Below are 13,919 nucleotides of genomic sequence, written 5' to 3' on the forward strand. Positions count from 1 at the left end.
CGTTCAAAATTTAGCTGTTTTGCAAGATTTTATTACAGCAAGTTTGTTTCCATTTTATAAAAACTTGTAGTTATTATAATTTAAGCATAGAAAATTTACCACACAAATTCTTATGTCCAAACCAACATTTGGGTGAATTTTCGTCAAATTCTGAGAATATTCAAATTTAGCTATTTTGCACGGTTTTATTAAAACAAGTTTGTTTCTATTTCATACAACCTTATAGTTATTATTATGCTTAGCAAATTTACCACCCAAATTCTTATGTTCAGACCAACGTTTTGGTCAAGTTTGATCGAATTCTGAGAACGTTCCAAATTTAGCTATTTTGGACGGTTTTATTTAAGAAAGTTTTTTTTCCTTTTACACCCACATGTAGTTATTATTACGCTTAGCAAATTTAATACACAAATTATTGGGTGTAGGCCAACGTTTGGGTCAAGTTTCGTCGAATTCTGAGAACATTCAAAATTTAGCTGTTTTGGACGGTATTATTAAAGGAAGTTTGTTTTCCTTTTACACAAACTTGTAGCTTTTATTACGGTTAGCAAATTTACCACACAAATTCTTGGTTCTAGACCAACGTTGGGGTCAAGTTTCGTCGATTTCTGAAAACGTTCAAAATTAAGCTTATTTGCACGGTTTTATTAAAGCAAGTTTGTTTCCTTTTTATACAAACATGTAATTATTATTACGCTTAGCAAATTTACCACACAAATTCTTATGTGCAGACCAACGTTTTGGTCAAATTTGGTCGAATTCTGAGAACGTTCAAAATTTAGCTATTTTGCACGGTTTTATTAAAGCAAGTTTATTTTTTCCTTTTACACAAACTAGTAGTTATTATTACCGTTAGGAAAATTTACCACACAAGTTCTTGGGTCTAGACCAACGTTTGGGTCAAGTTTCGTCGAATTCTGAGAAAGTTCAAAATTAAGCTGTTTTGGACGGTTTTATTAAAGCAAGTTTGTTTTCCTTTTACACAAACTTTTAAATCTTATTACGGTTAGCAAATTAACACACAAATTCTTGGTTCTAGACCAACGTTGGGGTCAAGTTTCGTCGATTTTTGAAAACGTTCAAAATTAAGCTTATTTGCACGGTTTTATTAAAGCAAGTTTGTTTCCTTTTTATACAAACATGTAATTATTATTACGCTTAGCAAATTTACCACACAAATTCTTATGTGCAGACCAACGTTTTGGTCAAATTTGGTCGAATTCTGAGAACGTTCAAAATTTAGCTATTTTGGACAGTTTTATTAAAGCAAGTTTGTTTTCCTTTTACACAAACTAGTAGTTATTATTACGGTTAGAAAAATTTACCACACAAGTTCTTGGGTCTAGACCAACGTTTGGGTCAAGTTTCGTCGAATTTTGAGAACGTTCAAAATTAAGCTGTTTTGCACGGTTTTATTAAAGCAAGTTTGTCTCCTTTTTATACAAACATGAACTTATTATTATGCTTAGCAAATTTACCATACAAATTCTTATGTCAAGACCAACGTTTGGGTAACGTTTCGTCGAATTTTGAGAACGTTCAAAATTTAGCTGTTTTGCAAGGTTTTATTACAGCAAGTTTGTTTCCATTTTATAAAAACTTGTAGTTATTATAATTTAAGCATAGAAAATTCACCATACAAATTCTTATGTCCAAACCAACATTTGGGTGAATTTTCGTCGAATTCTGAGAATATTCAAATTTAGCTATTTTGCACGGTTTTATTAAAGCAAGTTTGTTTCTATTTCATACAACCTTATAGTTATTATTATGCTTAGCAAATTTACCACACAAATTCTTATGTTCAGACCAATGTTTTGGTCAAGTTTGATCGAATTCTGAGAACGTTCCAAATTTAGCTATTTTGGACGGTTTTATTTAAGAAAGTTTTTTTTCCTTTTACACACAGATGTAGTTATTATTACGCTTAGCAAATTTAATACACAAATTATTGGGTGTAGACCAACGTTTAGGTCAAGTTTCGTCGAATTCTGAGAACATTCAAAATTTAGCTGTTTTGGACGGTATTATTAAAGGAAGTTTGTTTTCCTTTTACACAAACTTATAGCTTTTATTACGGTTAGCAAATTTACCACACAAATTCTTGGTTCTAGACCAACGTTGGGGTCAAGTTTCATCGATTTCTGAAAACGTTCAAAATTAAGCTTATTTGCACGGTTTTATTAAAGCAAGTTTGTTTCCTTTTTATACAAACATGTAATTATTATTACGCTTAGCAAATTTACCACACAAATTCTTATGTGCAGACCAACGTTTTGGTCAAATTTGGTCGAATTTTGAGAACGTTCAAAATTTAGCTATTTTGGACAGTTTTATTAAAGCAAGTTTGTTTTCCTTTTACACAAACTAGTAGTTATTATTACGGTTAGAAAAATTTACCACACAAGTTCTTGGGTCTAGACCAACGTTTGGGTCAAGTTTCGTCGAATTTTGAGAACGTTCAAAATTAAGCTGTTTTGCACGGTATTATTAAAGCAAGTTTATCTCCTTTTTATACAAACATGAAGTTATTATTATGCTTAGCAAATTTACCATACAAATTCTTATGTCAAGACCAACGTTTGGGTAACGTTTCGTCGAATTTTGAGAACGTTCAAAATTTAGCTGTTTTGCAAGGTTTTATTACAGCAAGTTTGTTTCCATTTTATAAAAACTTGTAGTTATTATAATTTAAGCATAGAAAATTTACCACACAAATTCTTATGTCCAAACCAACATTTGGGTGAATTTTCGTCGAATTCTGAGAATATTCAAATTTAGCTATTTTGCACGGTTTATTAAAGCAAGTTTGTTTCTATTTCATACAACCTTATAGTTATTATTATGCTTAGCAAATTTACCACCCAAATTCTTATGTTCAGACCAACGTTTTGGTCAAGTTTGATCGAATTCTGAGAACGTTCCAAATTTAGCTATTTTGGACGGTTTTATTTAAGAAAGTTTTTTTTCCTTTTACACACACATGTAGTTATTATTACGCTTAGCAAATTTAATACACAAATTATTGGGTGTAGACCAACGTTTGGGTCAAGTTTCGTCGAATTCTGAGAACATTCAAAATTTAGCTGTTTTGGACGGTATTATTAAAGGAAGTTTGTTTTCCTTTTACACAAACTTGTAGCTTTTATTACGGTTAGCAAATTTACCACACAAATTCTTGATTCTAGACCAATGTTGGGGTCAAGTTTCGTCGATTTCTGAAAACGTTCAAAATTAAGCTTATTTGCACGGTTTTATTAAAGCAAGTTTGTTGCCTTTTTATACAAACATGTAATTATTATTACGCTTAGCAAATTTACCACATAAATTCTTATGTGCAGACCAACGTTTTGGTCAAATTTGGTCGAATTCTGAGAACGTTGAAAATTTAGCTATTTTGGACGGTTTTATTAAAGCAAGTTTATTTTTTCCTTTTACACAAACTAGTAGTTATTATTACCGTTAGAAAAATTTACCACACAAGTTCTTGGGTCTAGACCAACGTTTGGGTCAAGTTTCGTCGAATTCTGAGAAAGTTCAAAATTAAGCTGTTTTGCACGGTTTTATTAAAGCAAGTTTGTCTCCTTTTTATACAAACATGAAGTTATTATTATGCTTAGCAAATTTACCATACAAATTCTTATGTCAAGACCAACGTTTGGGTCAAGTTTCGTCGAAATTTGAGAACGTTCAAAATTTAGCTGTTTTGCAAGGTTTTATTACAGCAAGTTTGTTTCCATTTTATAAAAACTTGTAGTTATTATAATTTAAGCATAGAAAATTCACCACACAAATTCTTATGTCCAAACCAATATTTGGGTGAATTTTCGTCGAATTCTGAGAATATTCAAATTTAGCTATTTTGCACGGTTTATTAAAGCAAGTTTGTTTCTATTTCATACAACCTTATACTTATTATTATGCTTAGCAAATTTACCACCCAAATTCTTATGTTCAGACCAACATTTTGGTCAAGTTTGATCGAATTCTGAGAACGTTCCAAATTTAGCTATTTTGGACGGTTTTATTTAAGAAAGTGTTTTTTCCTTTTACACACACATGTAGTTATTATTACGCTTAGCAAATTTAATACACAAATTCTTGGGTGTAGACCAACGTTTGGGTCAAGTTTCGTCGAATTCTGAGAACATTCAAAATTTAGCTGTTTTGGACGGTATTATTAAAGGAAGTTTGTTTTCCTTTTACACAAACTTGTAAATCTTATTACGGTTAGCAAATTAACACACAAATTCTTGGTTCTAGACCAACGTTGGGGTCAAGTTTCGTCGATTTCTGAAAACGTTCAAAATTAAGCTTATTTGCACGGTTTTATTAAAGCAAGTTTGTTTCCTTTTTATACAAACATGTAATTATTATTACGCTTAGCAAATTTACCACACAAATTCTTATGTGCAGACCAACGTTTTGGTCAAATTTGGTCGAATTCTGAGAACGTTCAAAATTTACATATTTTGGACAGTTTTATTAAAGCAAGTTTGTTTTCCTTTTACACAAACTAGTAGTTATTATTACGGTTAGAAAAATTTACCACACAAGTTCTTGGGTCTAGACCAACGTTTGGGTCAAGTTTCGTCGAATTTTGAGAACGTTCAAAATTAAACTGTTTTGCACGGTTTTATTAAAGCAAGTTTGTCTCCTTTTTATACAAACATGAAGTTATTATTATGCTTAGCAAATTTACCGTACAAATTCTTATGTCAAGACCAACGTTTGGGTAACGTTTCGTCGAATTTTGAGAACGTTCAAAATTTAGCTGTTTTGCAAGGTTTTATTACAGCAAGTTTGCTTCCATTTTATAAAAACTTGTAGTTATTATAATTTAAGCATAGAAAATTCACCACACAAATTCTTATGTCCAAACCAACATTTGGGTGAATTTTCGTCGAATTCTGAGAATATTCAAATTTAGCTATTTTGCACGGTTTTATTAAAGCAAGTTTGTTTCTATTTCATACAACCTTATAGTTATTATTATGCTTAGCAAATTTACCACACAAATTCTTATGTTCAGACCAATGTTTTGGTCAAGTTTGATCGAATTCTGAGAACGTTCCAAATTTAGCTATTTTGACGGTTTTATTTAAGAAAGTTTTTTTTCCTTTTACACACACATGTAGTTATTATTACGCTTAGCAAATTTAATACACAAATTATTGGGTGTAGACCAACGTTTGGGTCAAGTTTCGTCGAATTCTGAGAACATTCAAAATTTAGCTGTTTTGGACGGTATTATTAAAGGAAGTTTGTTTTCCTTTTACACAAACTTGTAGCTTTTATTACGGTTAGCAAATTTACCACACAAATTCTTGGTTCTAGACCAACGTTGGGGTCAAGTTTCGTCGATTTCTGAAAACGTTCAAAATTAAGCTTATTTGCACGGTTTTATTAAAGCAAGTTTGTTTCCTTTTTATACAAACATGTAATTATTATTACGCTTAGCAAATTTACCACACAAATTCTTATGTGCAGACCAACGTTTTGGTCAAATTTGGTCGAATTCTGAGAACGTTCCAAATTTAGCTATTTTGGACGGTTTTATTTAAGAAAGTTTTTTTTCCTTTTACACACACATGTAGTTATTATTACGCTTAGCAAATTTAATACACAAATTATTGGGTGTAGACCAACGTTTGGGTCAAGTTTCGTCGAATTCTGAGAACATTCAAAATTTAGCTGTTTTGGACGGTATTATTAAAGGAAGTTTGTTTTCCTTTTACACAAACTTGTAGCTTTTATTACGGTTAGCAAATTTACCACACAAATTCTTGGTTCTAGACCAACGTTGGGGTCAAGTTTCGTCGATTTCTGAAAACGTTCAAAATTAAGCTTATTTGCACGGTTTTATTAAAGCAAGTTTGTTTCCTTTTTATACAAACATGTAATTATTATTACGCTTAGCAAATTTACCACACAAATTCTTATGTGCAGAGCAACATTTTGGTCAAGTTTGGTCGAATTCTGAGAACGTTGAAAATTTAGCTATTTTGGACGGTTTTATTAAAGCAAGTTTATTTTTTCCTTTTACACAAACTAGTAGTTATTATTACCGTTAGAAAAATTTACCACACAAGTTCTTGGGTCTAGACCAACGTTTGGGTCAAGTTTCGTCGAATTCTGAGAAAGTTCAAAATTAAGCTGTTTTGCACGGTTTTATTAAAGCAAGTTTGTCTCCTTTTTATACAAACATGAAGTTATTATTATGCTTAGCAAATTTACCATACAAATTCTTATGTCAAGACCAACGTTTGGGTCAAGTTTCGTCGAAATTTGAGAACGTTCAAAATTTAGCTGTTTTGCAAGGTTTTATTACAGCAAGTTTGTTTCCATTTTATAAAAACTTGTAGTTATTATAATTTAAGCATAGAAAATTCACCACACAAATTCTTATGTCCAAACCAATATTTGGGTGAATTTTCGTCGAATTCTGAGAATATTCAAATTTAGCTATTTTGCACGGTTTATTAAAGCAAGTTTGTTTCTATTTCATACAACCTTATACTTATTATTATGCTTAGCAAATTTACCACCCAAATTCTTATGTTCAGACCAACATTTTGGTCAAGTTTGATCGAATTCTGAGAACGTTCCAAATTTAGCTATTTTGGACGGTTTTATTTAAGAAAGTGTTTTTTCCTTTTACACACACATGTAGTTATTATTACGCTTAGCAAATTTAATACACAAATTCTTGGGTGTAGACCAACGTTTGGGTCAAGTTTCGTCGAATTCTGAGAACATTCAAAATTTAGCTGTTTTGGACGGTATTATTAAAGGAAGTTTGTTTTCCTTTTACACAAACTTGTAAATCTTATTACGGTTAGCAAATTAACACACAAATTCTTGGTTCTAGACCAACGTTGGGGTCAAGTTTCGTCGATTTCTGAAAACGTTCAAAATTAAGCTTATTTGCACGGTTTTATTAAAGCAAGTTTGTTTCCTTTTTATACAAACATGTAATTATTATTACGCTTAGCAAATTTACCACACAAATTCTTATGTGCAGACCAACGTTTTGGTCAAATTTGGTCGAATTCTGAGAACGTTCAAAATTTACATATTTTGGACAGTTTTATTAAAGCAAGTTTGTTTTCCTTTTACACAAACTAGTAGTTATTATTACGGTTAGAAAAATTTACCACACAAGTTCTTGGGTCTAGACCAACGTTTGGGTCAAGTTTCGTCGAATTTTGAGAACGTTCAAAATTAAACTGTTTTGCACGGTTTTATTAAAGCAAGTTTGTCTCCTTTTTATACAAACATGAAGTTATTATTATGCTTAGCAAATTTACCGTACAAATTCTTATGTCAAGACCAACGTTTGGGTAACGTTTCGTCGAATTTTGAGAACGTTCAAAATTTAGCTGTTTTGCAAGGTTTTATTACAGCAAGTTTGCTTCCATTTTATAAAAACTTGTAGTTATTATAATTTAAGCATAGAAAATTCACCACACAAATTCTTATGTCCAAACCAACATTTGGGTGAATTTTCGTCGAATTCTGAGAATATTCAAATTTAGCTATTTTGCACGGTTTTATTAAAGCAAGTTTGTTTCTATTTCATACAACCTTATAGTTATTATTATGCTTAGCAAATTTACCACACAAATTCTTATGTTCAGACCAATGTTTTGGTCAAGTTTGATCGAATTCTGAGAACGTTCCAAATTTAGCTATTTTGACGGTTTTATTTAAGAAAGTTTTTTTTCCTTTTACACACACATGTAGTTATTATTACGCTTAGCAAATTTAATACACAAATTATTGGGTGTAGACCAACGTTTGGGTCAAGTTTCGTCGAATTCTGAGAACATTCAAAATTTAGCTGTTTTGGACGGTATTATTAAAGGAAGTTTGTTTTCCTTTTACACAAACTTGTAGCTTTTATTACGGTTAGCAAATTTACCACACAAATTCTTGGTTCTAGACCAACGTTGGGGTCAAGTTTCGTCGATTTCTGAAAACGTTCAAAATTAAGCTTATTTGCACGGTTTTATTAAAGCAAGTTTGTTTCCTTTTTATACAAACATGTAATTATTATTACGCTTAGCAAATTTACCACACAAATTCTTATGTGCAGACCAACGTTTTGGTCAAATTTGGTCGAATTCTGAGAACGTTCCAAATTTAGCTATTTTGGACGGTTTTATTTAAGAAAGTTTTTTTTCCTTTTACACACACATGTAGTTATTATTACGCTTAGCAAATTTAATACACAAATTATTGGGTGTAGACCAACGTTTGGGTCAAGTTTCGTGGAATTCTGAGAACATTCAAAATTTAGCTGTTTTGGACGGTATTATTAAAGGAAGTTTGTTTTCCTTTTACACAAACTTGTAGCTTTTATTACGGTTAGCAAATTTACCACACAAATTCTTGGTTCTAGACCAACGTTGGGGTCAAGTTTCGTCGATTTCTGAAAACGTTCAAAATTAAGCTTATTTGCACGGTTTTATTAAAGCAAGTTTGTTTCCTTTTTATACAAACATGTAATTATTATTACGCTTAGCAAATTTACCACACAAATTCTTATGTGCAGAGCAACATTTTGGTCAAGTTTGGTCGAATTCTGAGAACGTTGAAAATTTAGCTATTTTGGACGGTTTTATTAAAGCAAGTTTATTTTTTCCTTTTACACAAACTAGTAGTTATTATTACCGTTAGAAAAATTTACCACACAAGTTCTTGGGTCTAGACCAACGTTTGGGTCAAGTTTCGTCGAATTCTGAGAAAGTTCAAAATTAAGCTGTTTTGCACGGTTTTATTAAAGCAAGTTTGTCTCCTTTTTATACAAACATGAAGTTATTATTATGCTTAGCAAATTTACCATACAAATTCTTATGTCAAGACCAACGTTTGGGTCAAGTTTCGTCGAAATTTGAGAACGTTCAAAATTTAGCTGTTTTGCAAGGTTTTATTACAGCAAGTTTGTTTCCATTTTATAAAAACTTGTAGTTATTATAATTTAAGCATAGAAAATTCACCACACAAATTCTTATGTCCAAACCAATATTTGGGTGAATTTTCGTCGAATTCTGAGAATATTCAAATTTAGCTATTTTGCACGGTTTATTAAAGCAAGTTTGTTTCTATTTCATACAACCTTATACTTATTATTATGCTTAGCAAATTTACCACCCAAATTCTTATGTTCAGACCAACATTTTGGTCAAGTTTGATCGAATTCTGAGAACGTTCCAAATTTAGCTATTTTGGACGGTTTTATTTAAGAAAGTGTTTTTTCCTTTTACACACACATGTAGTTATTATTACGCTTAGCAAATTTAATACACAAATTCTTGGGTGTAGACCAACGTTTGGGTCAAGTTTCGTCGAATTCTGAGAACATTCAAAATTTAGCTGTTTTGGACGGTATTATTAAAGGAAGTTTGTTTTCCTTTTACACAAACTTGTAAATCTTATTACGGTTAGCAAATTAACACACAAATTCTTGGTTCTAGACCAACGTTGGGGTCAAGTTTCGTCGATTTCTGAAAACGTTCAAAATTAAGCTTATTTGCACGGTTTTATTAAAGCAAGTTTGTTTCCTTTTTATACAAACATGTAATTATTATTACGCTTAGCAAATTTACCACACAAATTCTTATGTGCAGACCAACGTTTTGGTCAAATTTGGTCGAATTCTGAGAACGTTCAAAATTTACATATTTTGGACAGTTTTATTAAAGCAAGTTTGTTTTCCTTTTACACAAACTAGTAGTTATTATTACGGTTAGAAAAATTTACCACACAAGTTCTTGGGTCTAGACCAACGTTTGGGTCAAGTTTCGTCGAATTTTGAGAACGTTCAAAATTAAACTGTTTTGCACGGTTTTATTAAAGCAAGTTTGTCTCCTTTTTATACAAACATGAAGTTATTATTATGCTTAGCAAATTTACCGTACAAATTCTTATGTCAAGACCAACGTTTGGGTAACGTTTCGTCGAATTTTGAGAACGTTCAAAATTTAGCTGTTTTGCAAGGTTTTATTACAGCAAGTTTGCTTCCATTTTATAAAAACTTGTAGTTATTATAATTTAAGCATAGAAAATTCACCACACAAATTCTTATGTCCAAACCAACATTTGGGTGAATTTTCGTCGAATTCTGAGAATATTCAAATTTAGCTATTTTGCACGGTTTTATTAAAGCAAGTTTGTTTCTATTTCATACAACCTTATAGTTATTATTATGCTTAGCAAATTTACCACACAAATTCTTATGTTCAGACCAATGTTTTGGTCAAGTTTGATCGAATTCTGAGAACGTTCCAAATTTAGCTATTTTGACGGTTTTATTTAAGAAAGTTTTTTTTCCTTTTACACACACATGTAGTTATTATTACGCTTAGCAAATTTAATACACAAATTATTGGGTGTAGACCAACGTTTGGGTCAAGTTTCGTCGAATTCTGAGAACATTCAAAATTTAGCTGTTTTGGACGGTATTATTAAAGGAAGTTTGTTTTCCTTTTACACAAACTTGTAGCTTTTATTACGGTTAGCAAATTTACCACACAAATTCTTGGTTCTAGACCAACGTTGGGGTCAAGTTTCGTCGATTTCTGAAAACGTTCAAAATTAAGCTTATTTGCACGGTTTTATTAAAGCAAGTTTGTTTCCTTTTTATACAAACATGTAATTATTATTACGCTTAGCAAATTTACCACACAAATTCTTATGTGCAGACCAACGTTTTGGTCAAATTTGGTCGAATTCTGAGAACGTTCCAAATTTAGCTATTTTGGACGGTTTTATTTAAGAAAGTTTTTTTTCCTTTTACACACACATGTAGTTATTATTACGCTTAGCAAATTTAATACACAAATTATTGGGTGTAGACCAACGTTTGGGTCAAGTTTCGTCGAATTCTGAGAACATTCAAAATTTAGCTGTTTTGGACGGTATTATTAAAGGAAGTTTGTTTTCCTTTTACACAAACTTGTAGCTTTTATTACGGTTAGCAAATTTACCACACAAATTCTTGGTTCTAGACCAACGTTGGGGTCAAGTTTCGTCGATTTCTGAAAACGTTCAAAATTAAGCTTATTTGCACGGTTTTATTAAAGCAAGTTTGTTTCCTTTTTATACAAACATGTAATTATTATTACGCTTAGCAAATTTACCACACAAATTCTTATGTGCAGAGCAACATTTTGGTCAAGTTTGGTCGAATTCTGAGAACGTTGAAAATTTAGCTATTTTGGACGGTTTTATTAAAGCAAGTTTATTTTTTCCTTTTACACAAACTAGTAGTTATTATTACCGTTAGAAAAATTTACCACACAAGTTCTTGGGTCTAGACCAACGTTTGGGTCAAGTTTCGTCGAATTCTGAGAAAGTTCAAAATTAAGCTGTTTTGCACGGTTTTATTAAAGCAAGTTTGTCTCCTTTTTATACAAACATGAAGTTATTATTATGCTTAGCAAATTTACCATACAAATTCTTATGTCAAGACCAACGTTTGGGTCAAGTTTCGTCGAAATTTGAGAACGTTCAAAATTTAGCTGTTTTGCAAGGTTTTATTACAGCAAGTTTGTTTCCATTTTATAAAAACTTGTAGTTATTATAATTTAAGCATAGAAAATTCACCACACAAATTTTTATGTCCAAACCAATATTTGGGTGAATTTTCGTCGAATTCTGAGAATATTCAAATTTAGCTATTTTGCACGGTTTATTAAAGCAAGTTTGTTTCTATTTCATACAACCTTATAGTTATTATTATGCTTAGCAAATTTACCACCCAAATTCTTTTGTTCAGACCAACGTTTTGGTCAAGTTTGATCGAATTCTGAGAACTTTCCAAATTTAGCTATTTTGGACGGTTTTATTTAAGAAAGTTTTTTTTCCTCTTACACACACATGTAGTTATTATTACGCTTAGCAAATTTAATACACAAATTATTGGGTGTAGACCAACGTTTGGGTCAAGTTTCGTCGAATTCTGAGAACATTCAAAATTTAGCTGTTTTGGACAGTATTATTAAAGGAAGTTTGTTTTCCTTTTACACAAACTTGTAGCTTTTATTACGGTTAGCAAATTTACCACACAAATTCTTGGTTCTAGACCAACGTTGGGGTCAAGTTTCGTCGATTTCTGAAAACGTTCAAAATTAAGCTTATTTGCACGGTTTTATTAAAGCAAGTTTGTTTCCTTTTTATACAAACATGTAATTATTATTACGCTTAGCAAATTTACCACACAAATTCTTATGTGCAGACCAACGTTTTGGTCAAATTTGGTCGAATTCTGAGAACGTTCAAAATTTAGCTATTTTGGACAGTTTTATTAAAGCAAGTTTGTTTTCCTTTTACACAAACTAGTAGTTATTATTACGGTTAGAAAAATTTACCACACAAGTTCTTGGGTCTAGACCAACGTTTGGGTCAAGTTTCGTCGAATTTTGAGAACGTTCAAAATTAAGCTGTTTTGCACGGTTTTATTAAAGCAAGTTTGTCTCCTTTTTATACAAACATGAAGTTATTATTATGCTTAGCAAATTTACCATACAAATTCTTATGTCAAGACCAACGTTTGGGTAACGTTTCGTCGAATTTTGAGAACGTTCAAAATTTAGCTATTTTGCAAGGTTGTATTACAGCAAGTTTGTTTCCATTTTATAAAAACTTGTAGTTATTATAATTTAAGCATAGAAAATTTACCACACAAATTCTTATGTCCAAACCAACATTTGGGTGAATTTTCGTCGAATTCTGAGAATATTCAAATTTAGCTATTTTGCACGGTTTTATTAAAGCAAGTTTGTTTCTATTTCATACAACCTTATAGTTATTATTATGCTTAGCAAATTTACCACCCAAATTCTTATGTTCAGACCAACGTTTTGGTCAAATTTGATCGAATTCTGAGAACGTTCCAAATTTAGCTATTTTGGACGGTTTTATTTAAGAAAGTTTTTTTTCCTTTTACACACACATGTAGTTATTATTACGCTTAGCAAATTTAATACACAAATTATTGGGTGTAGACCAACGTTTGGGTCAAGTTTCGTCGAATTCTGAGAACATTCAAAATTTAGCTGTTTTGGACGGTATTATTATAGCAAGTTTGTTTTCCTTTTACACAAACTTGTAGTTCTTATTACGGTTAGCAAATTTACCACACAAATTCTTGGGTCTACACCAACGTTAGGGTCAAGTTTCGTCGATTTCTGAAAACGTTCAAAATTAAGCTTATTTGCACGGTTTTATTAAAGCAAGTTTGTTTCCTTTTTATACAAACATGTAATTATTATTACGCTTAGCAAATTTACCACCCAAATTCTTTTGTTCAGACCAACGTTTTGGTCAAGTTTGATCGAATTCTGAGAACGTTCCAAATTTAGCTATTTTGGACGGTTTTATTTAAGAAAGTTTTTTTTCCTTTTACACACACATGTAGTTATTATTACGCTTAGCAAATTTAATACACAAATTATTGGGTGTAGACCAACGTTTGGGTCAAGTTTCGTCGAATTCTGAGAACATTCAAAATTTAGCTGTTTTGGACAGTATTATTAAAGGAAGTTTGTTTTCCTTTTACACAAACTTGTAGCTTTTATTACGGTTAGCAAATTTACCACACAAATTCTTGGTTCTAGACCAACGTTGGGGTCAAGTTTCGTCGATTTCTGAAAACGTTCAAAATTAAGCTTATTTGCACGGTTTTATTAAAGCAAGTTTGTTTCCTTTTTATACAAACATGTAATTATTATTACGCTTAGCAAATTTACCACACAAATTCTTATGTGCAGACCAACGTTTTGGTCAAATTTGGTCGAATTCTGAGAACGTTCAAAATTTAGCTATTTTGGACAGTTTTATTAAAGCAAGTTTGTTTTCCTTTTACACAAACTAGTAGTTATTATTACGGTTAGAAAAATTTACCACACAAGTTC

Source organism: Sesamum indicum, linkage group LG10, assembly GCF_026168435.1.
Source record: "Sesamum indicum cultivar Baizhima isolate 11 linkage group LG10, ASM2616843v1, whole genome shotgun sequence".
NCBI lineage: Eukaryota > Viridiplantae > Streptophyta > Magnoliopsida > Lamiales > Pedaliaceae > Sesamum > Sesamum indicum.